Here is a 16,618-nt window from a genome sequence, read left to right on the forward strand (position 1 = left end):
CAACCTTCCTTCCGAGGAGTGGCTGGTGGGTTTGAACCGCCAGCCGTCTGGTTAGCGGGCAAGTGTCTTAGCCACTATGCTACCAGAGCTCCCATCAATAGAAGAATGGATAAAGAAATCACTGTGTATCTCTATGGTATTGTTATTTAACAATAAAAATGAGGAGAAAGCTACTAATACATGAAACAATGAGTAAATCTCAAAAGAAGCATGTTAAGTGAAACAATCCAGAGAAAAAAATAGCACATATATATGAAACCATTTATATTAATTTCCAGAAAATGCAAACTAATATATAGTAACAAAGGCAGATCCACAGTTACCTGGAGATGAGAGAGTAGTGGAGACAAACCAAACCAACCAAACTCAGTGCCATCCAGTTCATTATGAATCACTGATTCCAAAGGATAGAGTTGAACTGTTCTATGGGGTTTCTGAGGCTATTAATCTTTACAGAAGCAGATTGCCTCATCTTTCTCCCATGGAGTGACTAGTGTGCTGGTATGTTCAAACCATCACCCTTTTGGTTAAGAACCAGATGCTTTAACCACTGTACCATCAGAGCTCCTTTGTGGAGACAAAAGGTGGGATTTCAAAAAGGCAAAAGTAATTTTGGGGGGTGAAGAATAGATTCACTATCTTGATTGTAAAATAGTTTCTGATAGTTTCATTGCTTATATATATATATATATATATACAAACTTATTATATTGTATAATTACAATATATTGTACAATTATATTGCATAATTGTAACACCTCGATAAAGCTGCCAAAAAGTTTGAAAATGCAATACCACTGCTGAGCAAATAATCTGAGGAACTGCACTATATGAAGACTTGGTATCAGGATTTGAGGAAGACTCACTAACAACCTGTGGTATGCAGATGACACAACCTTGCTTGCTGAAATGAAGAAGACTAGAAGCTCTTATTAATGAAGATCAAAGAGTACAGCCTTCAGTACAGATTGCACCTCAACATGTTGTTAGGTACCATCGAGTCGCTCTGACTCATAGTCACCATATATACAGCATAATGAAACACTGCCCAGTCCTGTGCCAGCCTCACAATCCTTGTTATGCTTGAGCCCATCATTGCAGTCACTGTGTCAATCCATCTCATTGAGGACCTTCTCCTTTTTTCACTGATCCCCCACTTTACCAAGCATGATATCCTTCTGCAGGGAATGATCCCTTCTGACAACATGACCAAAGTAAGTGAGACGAAGTCTAGCCATTCTCGCTTCTAAGGAGCATTCTGGCTGCACTTCTTTCAGGACAGATTTGTTCATTCTTTTGGAAGTCCATGGTACTTTCAGTATTATTCACCAACACCATAACTCAAAAGCATCAACTCTTCTTTGGTCTTCCCTGTTGATTGATCAGCTCTCACATGCATATGAGGCAATTGAAAATACCATGGCTTGGGTTAGGCACAACATACTCTGCAAGGAGACATCTTTGCTCTTCAGCACTTGAAAGAGGTCTTTTGCAGAAGATTTGCCCAGTGAAATACGTTATCTGATGTCTTGACTGTTGCTTCCATTGGTGTTGATTGTGGAACCAAGTGTTCTGGTTACCTAGTGCCGCTCTGACAAGAATATATCAAAAATGGGATGACCTTAACAAACAGGAATTTATTCTTACAATATGGAGGCTTTAAGTCCAAGTTCAAAGTGCCAGGCTCTAGGGCTGTGTGAAAGCCCCTTGATCTTGGGATTCAGCTCTGCCTCTTGCTCCCAGCCTGCTGAAGCTAGAGGCTTTTCTTCACTCAGGCAGCTACTGGCTGCTGAGGGTAACAAGCCCAAGGTCAACAAATAAAATCTCACAGTCCCAATGTTACCAAACCACAGGGCAGGCTGTTAATCAGGTCCATTGTAAGTCCCAAGGTCAGCAGAGCATGGTAGGCTGCTGAACAATGACACAGCTACATGCAGGGTTCAAGGTGCTATAAGCTAGCTACTGTCCCCAAGGCTTCTCCTTATATACAGGAAGCAGACCATATCCCGAAGGCAGCTACTCAGCTGCTTGTGTCAATCCCACCATAGAGTTGATTGCCAGTCTCATCATGGGGAATAACTACCACCAGCTGCCCAGCCACTCAACCAGGCCCAGCCAAATTGACATATAAACTGAACTACCTCACCAAGTAATATGAAATCTTTAACGGCTTCAATCTTTTCTCCATTTATTGTGATGCTGCTTATTGGTCAAGTTGTGAGGATTTCATTTGCTTTATGTTGAGGTGTAATCCATACTGCAGACTGAAGTCTTTAATCTTCATCAGTAAGCACTTCAAGTCATCCTCACTTTCAGTAAGCTAAGTTGTGTCACTTGCGTATCTCAGGTTGTTAATGAGTCTTCCTCCAATCCTGATGCCACATTCTTCTTACAGTCTAGTTCTCAGATTATTTTTTCAGCATACAGTTTGAATAAGAATGGTGAAAGGATACAACCCAGATACACTCCCTTCCTGATTTTAAACCATGCAATATCCCCTTGTTCTGTTCAAATGGCAGCCTCCTGGTCTATGTACAGTTTGCTGATGAGCACAATCAAGTGTTCTGGAATTCCTATTCTTCTCAATGTTATACATAATTTGTTATGAGCCACACAATCAAATGCTTTTGCATAGGCAAGAAAACACAAATAAACATTGTTGTGGTATTCTTTGCTTTCAGCCAAGATCTATCTGACATCAGCAATGATGTTCCTCGTTCCATGTCCTCTTCTATTTCCAGCTTTCATTTCTGGAAATTGTCTATCAATATACTGCTGCAACCATTTTTGAATTATTTTCAGCAAGATTTTACATGTATGTGGTATCAATGATTTTGTTCAATAATTTCCACATTCTGGGGGATCACCTTTCTTTAGAATGGATACAAATATGGGTCTCTTCCAGTAAGTTGGCCAGGTAGCTGTCTTCCAAATTTCTTGGCATACCTGAGTGAGTGCCTCCAGGCAACTACCCATTTGTCTCAATGAGTATTCCATCAGTTCCTGGAGCCTTATTCTTCACCAATTCCTTCAGTGCAGCTTCGACTTCTTCCTCATTTCCATTGGTTCTTGATCATATCCCACTTCCTGAAATGGATGGCTATCTACCAATTCTTTTTGGTACAGTGACTCTGTGTATTCCTTCCATCTTTTTTTGATGTTTCCTGCATCATTCAATATTTTGCTTATAGAACCTTTCAATATTCCAACTCTAGGCTTGAATTTTTTCCTCAGTTCTTTCAACTTGAGAAATGCCAAGCATTTTCTTACCTTTGGGCTTTCTAACTCCAGGTCTTTGCACATTTCATTATAATTATTGACTCTGTCTTCTTGAGCTGTTCTTTGAAATCTGTTCAGCTCTTTTATTTTGTAATTTCTTCCATTTGCTTTAGCTATTCTCCATTCAAGGGTAAGTTTCAGAGTCTCTTCTGACATCCATTTTGTTCTTTTCTTCCTTTCCTGTGTTTTTAATAATCTTTTGCTTTCTGCATGGACAAGGTTCTTGATATCATCCCACAATTCCCCTGTTTCTCATCCACTGGTGTTCAATGCATCAAATCTATTTAGATGGTCTCTAATTCAGGAGGGATAGAATCAAGGTCATATTTTGACTCTCGTGGACTTGTTTTAATTGTCTTCAGCTTCAACCTGTACTTATATATGAGCAACTGATGATCTGTTCCACAGTCAGCTCCTCACCTTGTTTTGGCTGAAAATATTGAGCTCTTCCCATAGATGTAGTCAATCTGAGTCCTGTGTATTCCATCTGACAAAGTCCACATGTATAGAGATTGTTTATTGATTGTTGTTGAAAAAAGGTATTTGCAATGAGTAAGTAGTTGTCTTGAAAATTTCTCTCTTGTGATCTCCAGCATCATTTCTATCACCAAGGCCATATTTCCAACTAACAGTGATTGTTATTTGTTTCCATCTTTTGCATTCCAATCACCAGTGATAATCAATACATCTTGATCACCTGTTTGGTCGATTTCAGACAGCAGAAGTTGGTAAAAATCTTAAATTTCCTCATCTTTGTCTTTGAACTTTGATGCGTAAATTTGAATAATAGTAGTATTAGCTGGTCTTCTTTGCAGGCATATGGATATTACCTTATCACTGACAGCATTCTATTTCAAGATAGATATCAGTTCATTCTTGGTGATGATGAATGCTACATCATTCATATTCAATTTGCCATTCCTGGCATAGTAGATCATATGCTTATCTGATTCAAAACCAGTCCATTTCAGCTCACTAATGACTAGGATATTGATCTTTATGCATTCCATTTCATTTTTGACAACTTCCAATTTCCCTAGATTCATACTTTGTACATTTCCTGTTCCAATTATTAATGGATGTTTGCAGCTGTTTCCTCCCATTTTGAATCATTCCACATCAGCAAATGGAGGTCCCAAAAGCTTTACTCTATCTATATCATTAAGGTCAACTTTACTCTGAGGAGGCAGCTCTTCCCCAGTGGTATTTTGAGTGACTTCTGACCTGAGGGACTCATAGTCCCACACTATACCAGACAGTGTTTCAGAGCTATTCAAAAATTTTCTAGTAATATATCATACAGTGTTTCACTGCTATTCATAAGGATTTCACTGGCCAATTCTTTGAGAAATGGATAACCTCTTCCTTCTTCTGCATCTGTCTTAGTCTGGAAGCTCCACTGAAACCTGTCCACGATGGGTGACCCTGTTTGTATTTGAAACACCAGTGACATAGCCTCCAGCCTCACGGCAACACACAAGCCACCACAGTACAGCAAACTGACAGAAGAATGGTGGATCTCAACATACAGAAGACTAAAATTCTCACAACTGGACCAGTAAGCAACATCATGGTAAATGGAAAAGAGATTGATGTTGTCAAAGATTTCATTTTACTAGGATCCATGAATCAATGTCCATGCAAGCAGCAGTCAAGAAATCAAATGATTGGGCAAATCTGCTTCAAAAGACCTCTTTAATGTGTTAAGGACAAAGATGTCACTTTGAAGACTAAGGTGTGGCATGGTATAGGTGTCATCGAGACTGTTCTGACTCACAGTGACCCTATGTATACAAAAGAAGAAAACACTGCAGGTCCTGCACCATCCTTATAATTATTGTAATGCTTGAACCCATCATAAAAGCCACAGCGTCAGCTGTGTCAGACCCAAACCATGGTATTTTCAATAACCTCATGCATGTGGGAGTTCTGGTAATGTAGTGCGTAAGGCATTTGACTGCTAACCAGAAGGATGGACGTTCAAACCCACCAGCCACTCCTCAGAAGGAAGGTTGGGAAATCTACTTCTGTAGTCGTAACTACCTCGGTAACCCAAGGAGGGGTCGCTATGAGTCAGGTCCGACTCGACAGCACATAACAACAACAAACATGCATGTGAGAACTGAACAATGAATAAAAAAGACTGCAGAGGAATTGATACATTTAAATTACAGTGTTGGTGAAAAACATTCAATGTACAGTGGGGTGATAGAAGAATGAACAAATCCATTTTGGAGGATGTACATCCAGAATGCTCTTAAGAAGTGAGGATGGCCAGTCTTTGTTTCTTGTACTTTGGTCATGTTGTCAGTAGGAACCAATCCCTAGAGAAAGATATCTTGTTTGGTAAAGTAGAGGTCAGTGAAAGAAGGGAAGACCTTCAACAAGATAGGTTGACATTGTAGCTGTTATGATGGGCTCAAGCATTACAATAATTGTGAGGATGGTGCAGGACCTGCAGTGTTTTCTTCTTTTGTATATATAGGGTCACTGTGAGTCAGAACAGTCTCAATGACACCTAATACCAACAACAGTATTATAAATATAAATAAAATAAGATTTTATGTAAGAACATACCTCTACATGCTGGGACAAGCAAATTTGCACCTACAATGTTTAGTACAAGCACAGGAAAAATAAATTATGATTAGAAAATATAAATACTGGAAATTTGTACTTTTTGAACCAAGCACTCCATTAACCCTCTACTGCTCAATGTGTTGGTCCATTACTTAAGGTAAGTTATGGATTGGTGAGTAGAGAGCATACAGACTCACACACACATATACACACCTATATATCTCTAAGGAGCTCTGGTAGCATAGTGCCTAAGGCACTTGATTGCTAACCAGAGGGCTAGCTTTTCAAATGCACCAGCCATTCCTCAGAAGGAAGATTGGGCTATCTATTTCCGTAGTGATACCACCTAGGAAAATCAAGGAGAGGTCACTATGAGTAGGGCTGCCTCAAAGGACATATCAACAACAACAACATGCATCTATAACCCTTTGCCATCAAGTCAGTCCCCATTCTTGGTGGAACCACATATGTCAAAGAAAACTCTGCTCCACATGGCTTTGAAGTTTTTCTAGAAGTTCTTTGAATGCATCAATGCTCAGGGTTAATTTGCAAAGAAAGTATAATGTCTTCTCTAGAAAAGTATTATTTAGTATCCAAAATTAATTAAGTCATTTAAGGCATGTAAGAGACTAAAAAAGATATTTTTTAAAGATGTATTCCATTTAACAACATGCATACATACAAACTACACTATTTATTTATAACAACATAGAATTAGCAGGACTATTGGCAAATATTTTGTTCATAGATAATCAGAACAGGCTTTAGGTAAATTTTCTACAGCAAATAATGGCACATCATATTAATTATTATCATGTGTGTATGATCATTGAAATAACTTTTTACTTTTGGATGAAAGTACTAATTTGCAAAGGACAAATCTGTTCTTGGCATATATAGGTAATATTTATGAGAGAAATGTTTGACAAATATTTGTTATCTTTTTTAAAAGAGAAAGTTGATTTAGTAAATTATTTCATGGGACATATGTAAACAGAAAAGACATCTTGGACAGCATTGTGGAATTTAAAACTGTGATTCTTCCTTTTCTAAAGAAAATTAGAAAATAAAATAATAAAATCCCCTTTCTGATCAAGAAAAATAAGAAATAAAAAGCAGTGAATTCCACTTTTAAGCAGAGAATCAGCTTCTCTGCTTAATAACAGGAAATCTGTGAAGCAAATTACTTGAGACTAGAGCATTTCATTCAGGCCCTATAGATAAGAAGCTCTGGCAGTGTAGTGCCGAAGGCACTTGACTGCTAACCAAAAGCGTGGTGGTTCAAACCCACCAGACACTCCTCAGAAGGAAGGTTGGGCAATTTACTTCCATAATGATACCACCGCGGAAACCCAAAGAGGGATTGCTATGAGTTGGGTCTGACTCGACGGCACATGACAACAACAGCACATTATAATTTTTTTTTTTTTAACTGACAAGAAAAGCTAAGAATGCAGAATATTCATGATCCAGAAAGCTAAACAAAAGCTGCCCATGCACTAATCAGTTTGAGATAAGTCTGAAAGATTAAAATATGATTCTGTTCACTCACAACTAACAAATTCCTAAATTGTGTTTTCCTGTCATTCATTGTAAAAAGATGAGTATTTTCTTGTCTATTTACAATGCAACCTTTTTCCTCTAGTCTAGGGAAATTTTTCATTTTGTTTTGTTTTGTTTTGAAGGAGAAGAACTCTCACACTGCACTAGTCTTTGAAATGGAGGATGTGGTATTTTTTTATTTTATTTTATTTTATTTACCCCATGACTTTGATAATGCCAGAGAAGATAATTGTTCTGACTGCAGGTGCCTTGCTCAACTGGCATATCTCAGTGATAGAGTCAGTTATCTTGAATAGTCTGACTCTAGTACATTAGGGCTGAAATAGCTTATATTTAATGTTGACAAGGATGTATCCAGGAGTTCCTGAGGAGGCCAAAGAGCAGTGCAAGGAGCTTGATCACCAAGGCTGTGACTCTCCCCAAGGTATTTGAATATCTTGTTTCCTCAGAAGGCAATAAACACACAAACTGATAATGTTTTATTATTATTATTATTATTACATCTAACTTCTGCAGTAGAACATGACTAAATACATGCAAGAGCTCAGTGAAACCAAAAAGTGGGTTAAGAATCCATTGGTCATGCCTTTCTTTCCAAGTTGAAACAATGAATCTTCCAGTTTCTGAAAATAATATACTTAATGATACAGTGTCTGTGTGTGACAGAGAATGAAAATACTGGATTCATTCATTCAAAAGGTGTATTGCACTTATGATATAACTTAAAAATCCTTGCTCCCATGGATCTCACATTCTAGTTGGGTAGTATGTTCATGGGGGAGACAAAAAATAAGCACAGTAAATAAGTGAAATATATAGTAAGTTTGCAGGTGATCATTTCTAGAGCTAAAAAAAAAAAAAAAAAATTGTAGTTTACGATATAGATCAGGAATGCCAAAGAAGGGTGGACAAACCATGTAGCTCAAGGTACCCCCATTCACAAAACTTCAAGGATGAGCCTGACTTGCAATCAAGTCAGGATGCTACAGGGGTCCAGATTCAGTGCTAGGTATTAGAACTCCTAGTATGTAGTAGATTGCAGTACCGGTCACCTGCTTGGAGACAAAAATTCCTGAGCTGGCTCACTTCCCTAAGCCCAACCCTGCCTGACTTTCTCCCTTTCTTCACTGCTCAAGTTATGACATTTCAAGAGTAAAGACTGCTACTTTCAGTGCATCAGACTCTCAATTAGTCTTCAGTAGAATTGAACTGAACTATTGGTCCTTTTATTTCCCTATTTCTTTCTATTGCTATGGCAGAGGGAAAATTTGTCTGTAATCATACATGCTTTTGAGTGAAGAAAGTGATTTTGCACTTCAACCCTAGCCTATGATCAGTAAGTTTTCTAATATAATAAAAACAAGAGACAAGCAACTTAGGAGCAGTGAAATGTCCCTGCAGCTGGTATACATCCCTGCTCCATGATAAAAGGAAATATCAGTTAATATCAGTTTCACCTAGAGACCTAATCAGATGCAGTCACTTCCTCTGAGATGATGCCATTCACAGCCTCACTTTTACTTCTGCTGAATCACTACACAAGAGCCACAACAAGGCCATGTTCCTTAAGGTTTGGAATGTTAGGCTTGCTTTCAATCCTAAAATTCATTTTTACTTTCCTGGAAACCATGTAAAGATACCAAGGAAGTGCAGAGTGACCAGTAATTGCATTTCAAAGGCATAGGCCTCAATAATCTAAGAGAGGGATTTCAGGTCTCTGATTTAGAGATATTGTTGTAAATGTCATTTGCATGGAGCAGAAGAAACTGTCTTAGTTCTATCCCTAACAAAGCTCAAAGAACTAATTGTTGTTATTGTTGTTATGTGCCATTGAGTCAGCCCCGACTCATAGTGACTCCTCCTTAGGTTTCCGAGGCAATATCACTACGGAAGTAGATTGCCCAACCTTCCTTCCAAGAAGTAATTAGAGTTATGAAAATTGCTGGTCAGGGTATGACTGAATTCTGTTTTAGTAAATGGTATATTTATAATCCCTGTGTCCTAACAGAGGCAAAAGAGGAGACAGAGCCATAGTAAAGAAAAACATCACTTGAATTTCTCCCAACTAATGGGATCATCATGCTTGGTACAGTGGAGGGTCAATGAAGAAGAGGAAGGTCCTCAATGAGATGGATTGACACAGTGGCTGCAATGATAGGCTGAGATATAGCAAGGATCGTGAGGCTGGCACAGGACCAGGCAGTGTTTTGTTCTGCTGTGCATAGGGTCCCTATGAGACACAGATGACTCAACGGCACCTAAGAACAACAATAGGATTATATAAAAATGGAATGGAGAATAAAATGTTGTAATGTTGATGGATTATGATGATAATTGAGTTAAAGAAAAATGTACTTTATGTTCTTTATGTTTTCCAATTCTCTAAATAATGTTGGAGACCAAGGAGCAAGCTATGCACAAGCTTATCTGCACCAAATCTGAAAAATATTGGTAAGATTACTAATTGCAATCTCACAATGACATGATGAGGACTCAAAAGCAATTTAGAAGATGGCTTGTCTCCTTGCAGAGATAACAGACTCACACACAATCCAGGTTCTTTCAAAGGGTCAATTCAGAGAACCAAGCCAAGATCAGGCGTATAATTTTTGTAATTTCCCCTTGAGTGCAGAAAGCATCAAGTCAGATGAGGCATTGCTCAGAGAGGAGCAATTTTCTCTCTAAAATGATTGTCATTAACAAAACTTAGAGGGGAGGTTACTAGGCATTTTCCTTTTCAAAGTTCTAATTCTTCTATCATGTCATATAGAAAAATCTCCCAATTTAGAGACAAGGATGACAAGACTTTGTCTCACATTCTTTGGATGTGTTACCAAAAGGGACCAGTACTTGGAGAAAGATGACATGCTTGGAAAGGTAGAAGGTCAGTGAAAAAGAGGAAGACACTCAATGAGAAGGATAGGCACAGTGGCTGAAACAGAAGCTCAAGCCTAGCAACAAATGTGCGGATGGCACAGGACTGAGCAGTGTTTTGTTCTGTTGTACATAGGGTCTCTGAGTCAAAACCAGCTTGATATCACCTAACAATAACAACAACAAACTGTCACAGGGGGCCACCATAAGTTGACTTATAGCAACTAACAACTATAAGCTAATATAATATTACAAAAACTTTGCAATCTTATAAATATCAACTGAAAGACCCACTCAGGGCCATATATCTCTTCTTTTCATGGTAAGAAACTTTAAGGAAGTGAATTGTTGAGTATAAGTCTTTAGGTGGTGCAAAGAGTTAACCCACTTGGTAGTTAATGGAAAAGTTGGAGGTTCAATTTCACTCAGAGACACCTGGGAAAAAAAGCCTGATAATCTATTTCAAAAAAATCAGCTATTAAAAGCCCTATGGATCATACCTGTACCTTGACATACATATAAACTCACTGCCATCGAGTAGGATCCGACTTACATTGACCCCTCCATGGATTTCTGAGGTGGTATCACTACAGAAGTAGATTGTCCAACCTTCTTTCTGAGGACTGGCTGGTGAGTTTGAACTGCCAGCCTTCTGGTTAGCAGTCAAATGCCTTAGGCACTATATGGTCACCATAAATTAGAATTATCTTAATGGTAGCTGGTTTTAGTTGGTGAATGGACTGCCTGGGAAATTCTTGCAGTTGGTTTGAGAGAGGTGCTTAGACTATTGTCCATGCTGTGCAGAAGCAGGGCAAAAGTATCAATCCTCATTAGTCTTGTAGTTAGGCTGTGAAATTGCAGCACCACTCTTATTATTGTCCTGGGAATGGATTCTTCCCTGCCCATCCAGGAAGGAGATACTTGCTTAGCAACTAAAGACCATATGGCAAGTTGGACTTGCAGAAATACAAAAGAATATTGGACTTAATGATTCTACTTTCTTATAATATAGGTGATGAAACAGATGGTCAGACAGGTAGATCGACTTTCCTAAGATTACCCAGATGGTGAGTGGCAGAGCCCACATAATTTGAACGTTCTAACCATTGTGCCACATTTCAGTGAGGCAACTGCATATCTGTAGTATTTGATATTAGAGAACTATGTAGGGACAGATATTTGGCTTGGACTTGCAGTTTCTTGATTTTATTGTGCTAATTACCATGATTACTATATGTATACCAAGAAGGGGTTACTGAGGATAAGCATTTATATAGAGCCACATAATATGTGTACTTTGGGGATATGCATAATAACTGCTCCCCCAATCTAATTAGTGAGGACAAACAATATCTTTGTCTTTCCATATCAATATTGCTAGCTGCTTTGCCACAAGCAGAAAATGTGATAATTACCCAGATGCAATCAGATTCAGAACATAAAACGCAATTTTCAAATATTGCTGAAAACCAAGTGGAGTAAAGTTTGCTGTATTCTTATGAAAAAAACTTAACTGGATAACTAGGATTCTGGTGACCTACTTAGAAACTGACATTCAAAGTAGAAAGAGTGGGATGATCTGAGCTGAACTCAGAAGTCAAGGAGGCAGCAGCATCTGATTCTTAAACTGGGAAACTGACTTTTCAATTGTTATTTGGCTGCCTAATGGATTAGGCAAAGAAGTGTTTGTTTAAAAGTGGCCTTTCAGCTCTCTGTATGTGTCTGACATTGGCCATGACCACTAGAGCCTCAGGTCCTAGCCTAATTTTAAGCAGTGTTCCTATCCTATCATTAATCATACCACTGAAAAGAGGTATAAGTGTTTTTTCTGCAAATTGCAACTCAAAAGTGACATATTTTGGTTGAAAAACAAATGAACATATATCCATCATACATACACAGATAGATTAAATTGGAAACAGACATGAATAGCCAACCACGGAACTAGGTCCTCTCTGATCCTGGCTTCTGTCCTGGCTCTGTATTGATTCCTGTCTCAGGGATAGTCTGAGCCCAGCAGATAGCCACAGATGGCAAGTCAGTCAATCTAAGAAAACTGTGATTCCCTATTCCTCAGCATTAGACATTTGAAGGAAGTGATTGCTAATGAAAGTTTCTTTTCTGTGCTTCACCATTGAGTAAAAATATCTATCAGCCAGTCAGTGTGAGTTCACAGTACCAAACAGCTCCAGGGGACCCAGTTCCAGAAGCAAGAATATGAAGGGAGAAAGATCTTCCCACCCACTCAGCCCACTGTGATGTAAATAAAGGTTGCTTGACTGCTGCAACTCCCCTTCAACAGCTTGGAATTAATCACCATAAATGACATCCCTAATTGTGTTTTTGCTCAACACTGGAAGGACTCACATTTTTTTCTACAAGAAAGCGGGAAAGAGAAGGGAAAAAAATCTGCCCTGTCAAAGCCACACAAGGAAATTCTCTTAAACAGTGAAATTTAACTGCAGGCTTTTCTTTCCATGGAGATATTTTAAATGTATACAATTTTAGGTGGCTGCTGGAAAAAATGACAAGTGTCTGTTTTCATTAAACTCCCTGAGTGCACCAATCTAATTGACAGCATTTCTGAGGTTAGGTGGAACTTATAGCTTTCAGGTTTCCATAGCAACATGTCCCTACTGCTGGAGCTGTGTGCTCAGTCAGCATTCACAGAAACCCACACTGCAGACAGGTTACTCAGGAGTTTCAGTACCTCAAAGATTAACAAGTCCAATGTTCCATGCAGGTAAAATGTCTTCTTCAGAGGCTAAGCTTTCACTTCAGATCCCCAAGAATTCTTTGTTGTATTTATAGACATTCTTCCTACTACCTTAGCTTCCTGGCATGCTCCTCATATATTTTAAGGCTGTGAATCTTAAACTTGACTAGTTATTTTCTTTTTATCTCCTTCTAAAGGACAGCACAGCACCAAAACCGCTTCTCTCCTAGAGGTAAGTCTTATTTGCCACACCCACAACAACAACTCCAGGTTTATGAGTCCCTAGGTAAGATAAGGGGAGCTCTGGTAGCATAGTGGCTAAGGCACTTGACTGCTAACCAGAAGGCTGGCGGTTCAAACCCACCAGCCACTCCTCGGAAGGAAGGTTGGGCAATCCTACTTCCGTAGTGATACTGCCTCGGAAACCCAAGGAGGGGTCGCTATGAGTCAGGGCTGACTCAACGGCAAATAACAACAACAACAACAGGTAAGATAAGAAGGACTAGAGCCAGGCTATTAAGGAGGCTGTGCAGGATATGCCCTGCATATGTGCATATGGCCAGGGGTCAGGAGGCTACTGACACCCAGTCCACTCTTCACTAACCTGGCCTACCTAAACCCTTTGTCTGCCTGAGAATGGTGTCCTGCCCTAAGTCAAAGAAAAGGTGAGCAGACCTGACTACGGAACACAGTTACCACACATCATCTCACTTAATCCTCAAAGTCTGATGGGGAAGTTCTTATTAATCCTGAATTGTATTGAGTAAAACAATGGTTAAGTACCTTGCCCAGGGCCATGAAACCAGAAAATGGCAAAGTCAAGATTTCAAGCTAAGCCAGCCCAGTTCCCTATCTGTGTTCTCTCCTCTGCATTGGACAGTAGAAGGGAACATGCAAATTATGAGCACTCTAACCTTCCCAAAGGAGAAGGTCTGCTGGAAAGCATGGGCTCAGCTGTAAAACCAGCCATCCAATTACAGAATTTTTTCACAAATTTCTACCTGTCTAGTGCCCACTGGTGTTTAAAAAATCAATGTCCTTAAATGTGTATGTCGCCACCTTCTGGGCACTTTTTGTGGCACAGAGAAGAATCTCCTATTTTTTGTGAAGGAATGACAGCCACCCTGATGACTGTTTGTACATATTGCTCCATGTTTGGACAAGATGGCTTGGATCTGTGCTAATAGATTCTTATCAGTTAATTGAATCAGTCACTGCTCATTCACCTCTCTTCCTCTGACAGGGCTACAAACAGCCTTTCACAACCCAGATGTGTGGAAATTAGATGGTGAGTAAATAGCTTCCATTAAACCATAACCAATCCACAATGGGAAAGAAATGTTCAGGTCTCATATTCCCATATGGGGGGAAATAAATAAATAAAAATATCTATAAAGCATAAGACATGTGTGGGTTAGGACTTCTTCAATTCCATGCCTTTTAATTGAAATGGAAAATTATCACAAGGGCACTGCATTCAACATTTATCAGTTCATGCGTATTTTCATACATACAAGAAGCAAGTATGAATTCAGCGACCACTAGATTGGAGGGACTCACCAGTAATTAGCTGGCCTTTAAAAATGAGGATATCTAATGTTATGGGCAGGAGATCTTAGTTGGCACAAGTATTTAAGCACTTGACTACTAACTAAAAGGTTTGTGGTTGAAATCCAGCCAGAGATGCCTCAGAAGACAGGCCTGGTGGTCTGCTTCTAAAAGGTCACAGCTTTGAAAACCCTATGGAGCAGTTCAACTCTGTAACGTGGGGTCCTTATCAGTTAGAATAAACTCTATGGCAACTAACAACAACAACAACAACAATGTTATGGGCATCCACATGTGGTACAAATGATTAAAATGCTTAGCTGTTAACTGAAAGGTTGGATGTTCAAGTCCACCCAGAGGGGGTTTGGAAGAAAGATCTGATGATCTACTTCCAAAAAATCAGCGATTGACAACTTTTGGAGTACTTCTACTCTGACACACTTGGGTCCACCAAAAGCCAGAGTCAACTCAACAGCAACTAGTTTTTTTTTTTTTTTTTTTTTTTTTAATGCTCTGGGACAAGTAAAGAGCTGCTGATCAGTATGAGTGGCAACTCAGTGCCACCTCCTTGTAATTCATACATAACAGACAATGATGGGTGCAAAGGCAAAAGAGATCTAGACATATCAGTCAGGATCAATGTGCTTTGAAATATGTCAGCTCAAATATTTCTAAGGAAAAGTTAAAATTGAAAAAGAAGAAGAAAGAAATAAGTCAGAAGAATAATTTCTTTCTAGGAAAGTAGTGTTTCTCCTGGTGTTCTTCCAATAAGCTTATCATTTATTTTTCTCTAAATAATTCAGCTCATCAAGAAAAAACTCCGGAGTGTACTCTCTCTAGCTAGAGATGGCAGCTCTCCCTCCCATTACAACTCAACTGGAAGAGGCATGGAAAGAGAAAATACTTGCAGATTTAGAGCAGGAAAGGAGATAGAATTCATTCATTCAATTACTCTTTCAATAAGTATTTAATTGGTTCTTACTGGGAGCTCTGGTAGAGTAATGTCTAAGGCATTTGACTGCTAATCAGAAGCCTGGCAGTTCAAACCCACCAGCCATTCCTCAGAAGTCAGATGGGACAATCTACTACCGTAGAGATACAGTTTCAGAAATCCAAGGTGGGGTCACTATAAATCAGATTCGGCTAGATGACAATGAATTTTGTTTTGTTTTTTATGTGCTGGGGAAAGATAATGAATAAAATACCCTCATGGATATCCTACATACTGGTAGGAGAAGAGACAATAAAACAATAAATATCTATGTCAATTGGTTATAAGAACTTGTGGAAAATAAAATATGGTCATTAGGAAAACAAACCATGGGAAGAGTTTCACTTTATATAAGGAACCCATGAAGTCCTGGTTGATGGTGTAACATTTGACCAAAGATGAACTGAGGAAATAAACCATAAGAATATGCAAAGGGAGGAGCAATACAGGCAGAGTAAATAACTCATGCAAAGGTCCTAAGGTGATGTCATGTTTAGCATTATTTTAGCAGAAACAAAGAGGTCAGTGCAAACGGTAAATGTACCTAGCTGTTAACTAGGTTAAGGCTGGAGCTTTGAGTCTATTCATAGGCCTATCAGAAGAAAGGATTGATTATCTATTTCCAAAAATCAGCCACTGCTAACCCTTTGGAACACAGTTTTATTCTGACACACATGGGGACACCAGGAGCTGAAGCCTACTCAACAGCAACTGGCTTTTTTAAATGCTTTGGGCAAAATATATAGCTGTTGATCACATGAGTGGCTGTTCAGGACTTTCATAAACATAACAAGCTCAGCACAGAAAATAATATGGAACAAAGAAACCAGGGACACCATGAAAAACACATAACAAAATGACAGCAACCAATTCATACTTGTCAATAGTTACACTCAAAGTTAATGGATTAAATGCATCTCTCAAGAGATGGAGAGTTGCAGATTGCATAAGAAAGCAAAACCCATCAATATGCTGCCTACAAGAGACACACCTTAGAGATAAACACAAAAATAGACTAAAAATCAAAGGTTGGAAAAAGATATATCAAGAAAATGGCAACTGTAAGA

This window comes from Orycteropus afer, unplaced genomic scaffold (genome assembly GCF_000298275.1).
Source record: "Orycteropus afer afer isolate SDZICR_OR568_19922 unplaced genomic scaffold, OryAfe1.0 scaffold00449, whole genome shotgun sequence".
Classification (NCBI taxonomy): domain Eukaryota; kingdom Metazoa; phylum Chordata; class Mammalia; order Tubulidentata; family Orycteropodidae; genus Orycteropus; species Orycteropus afer.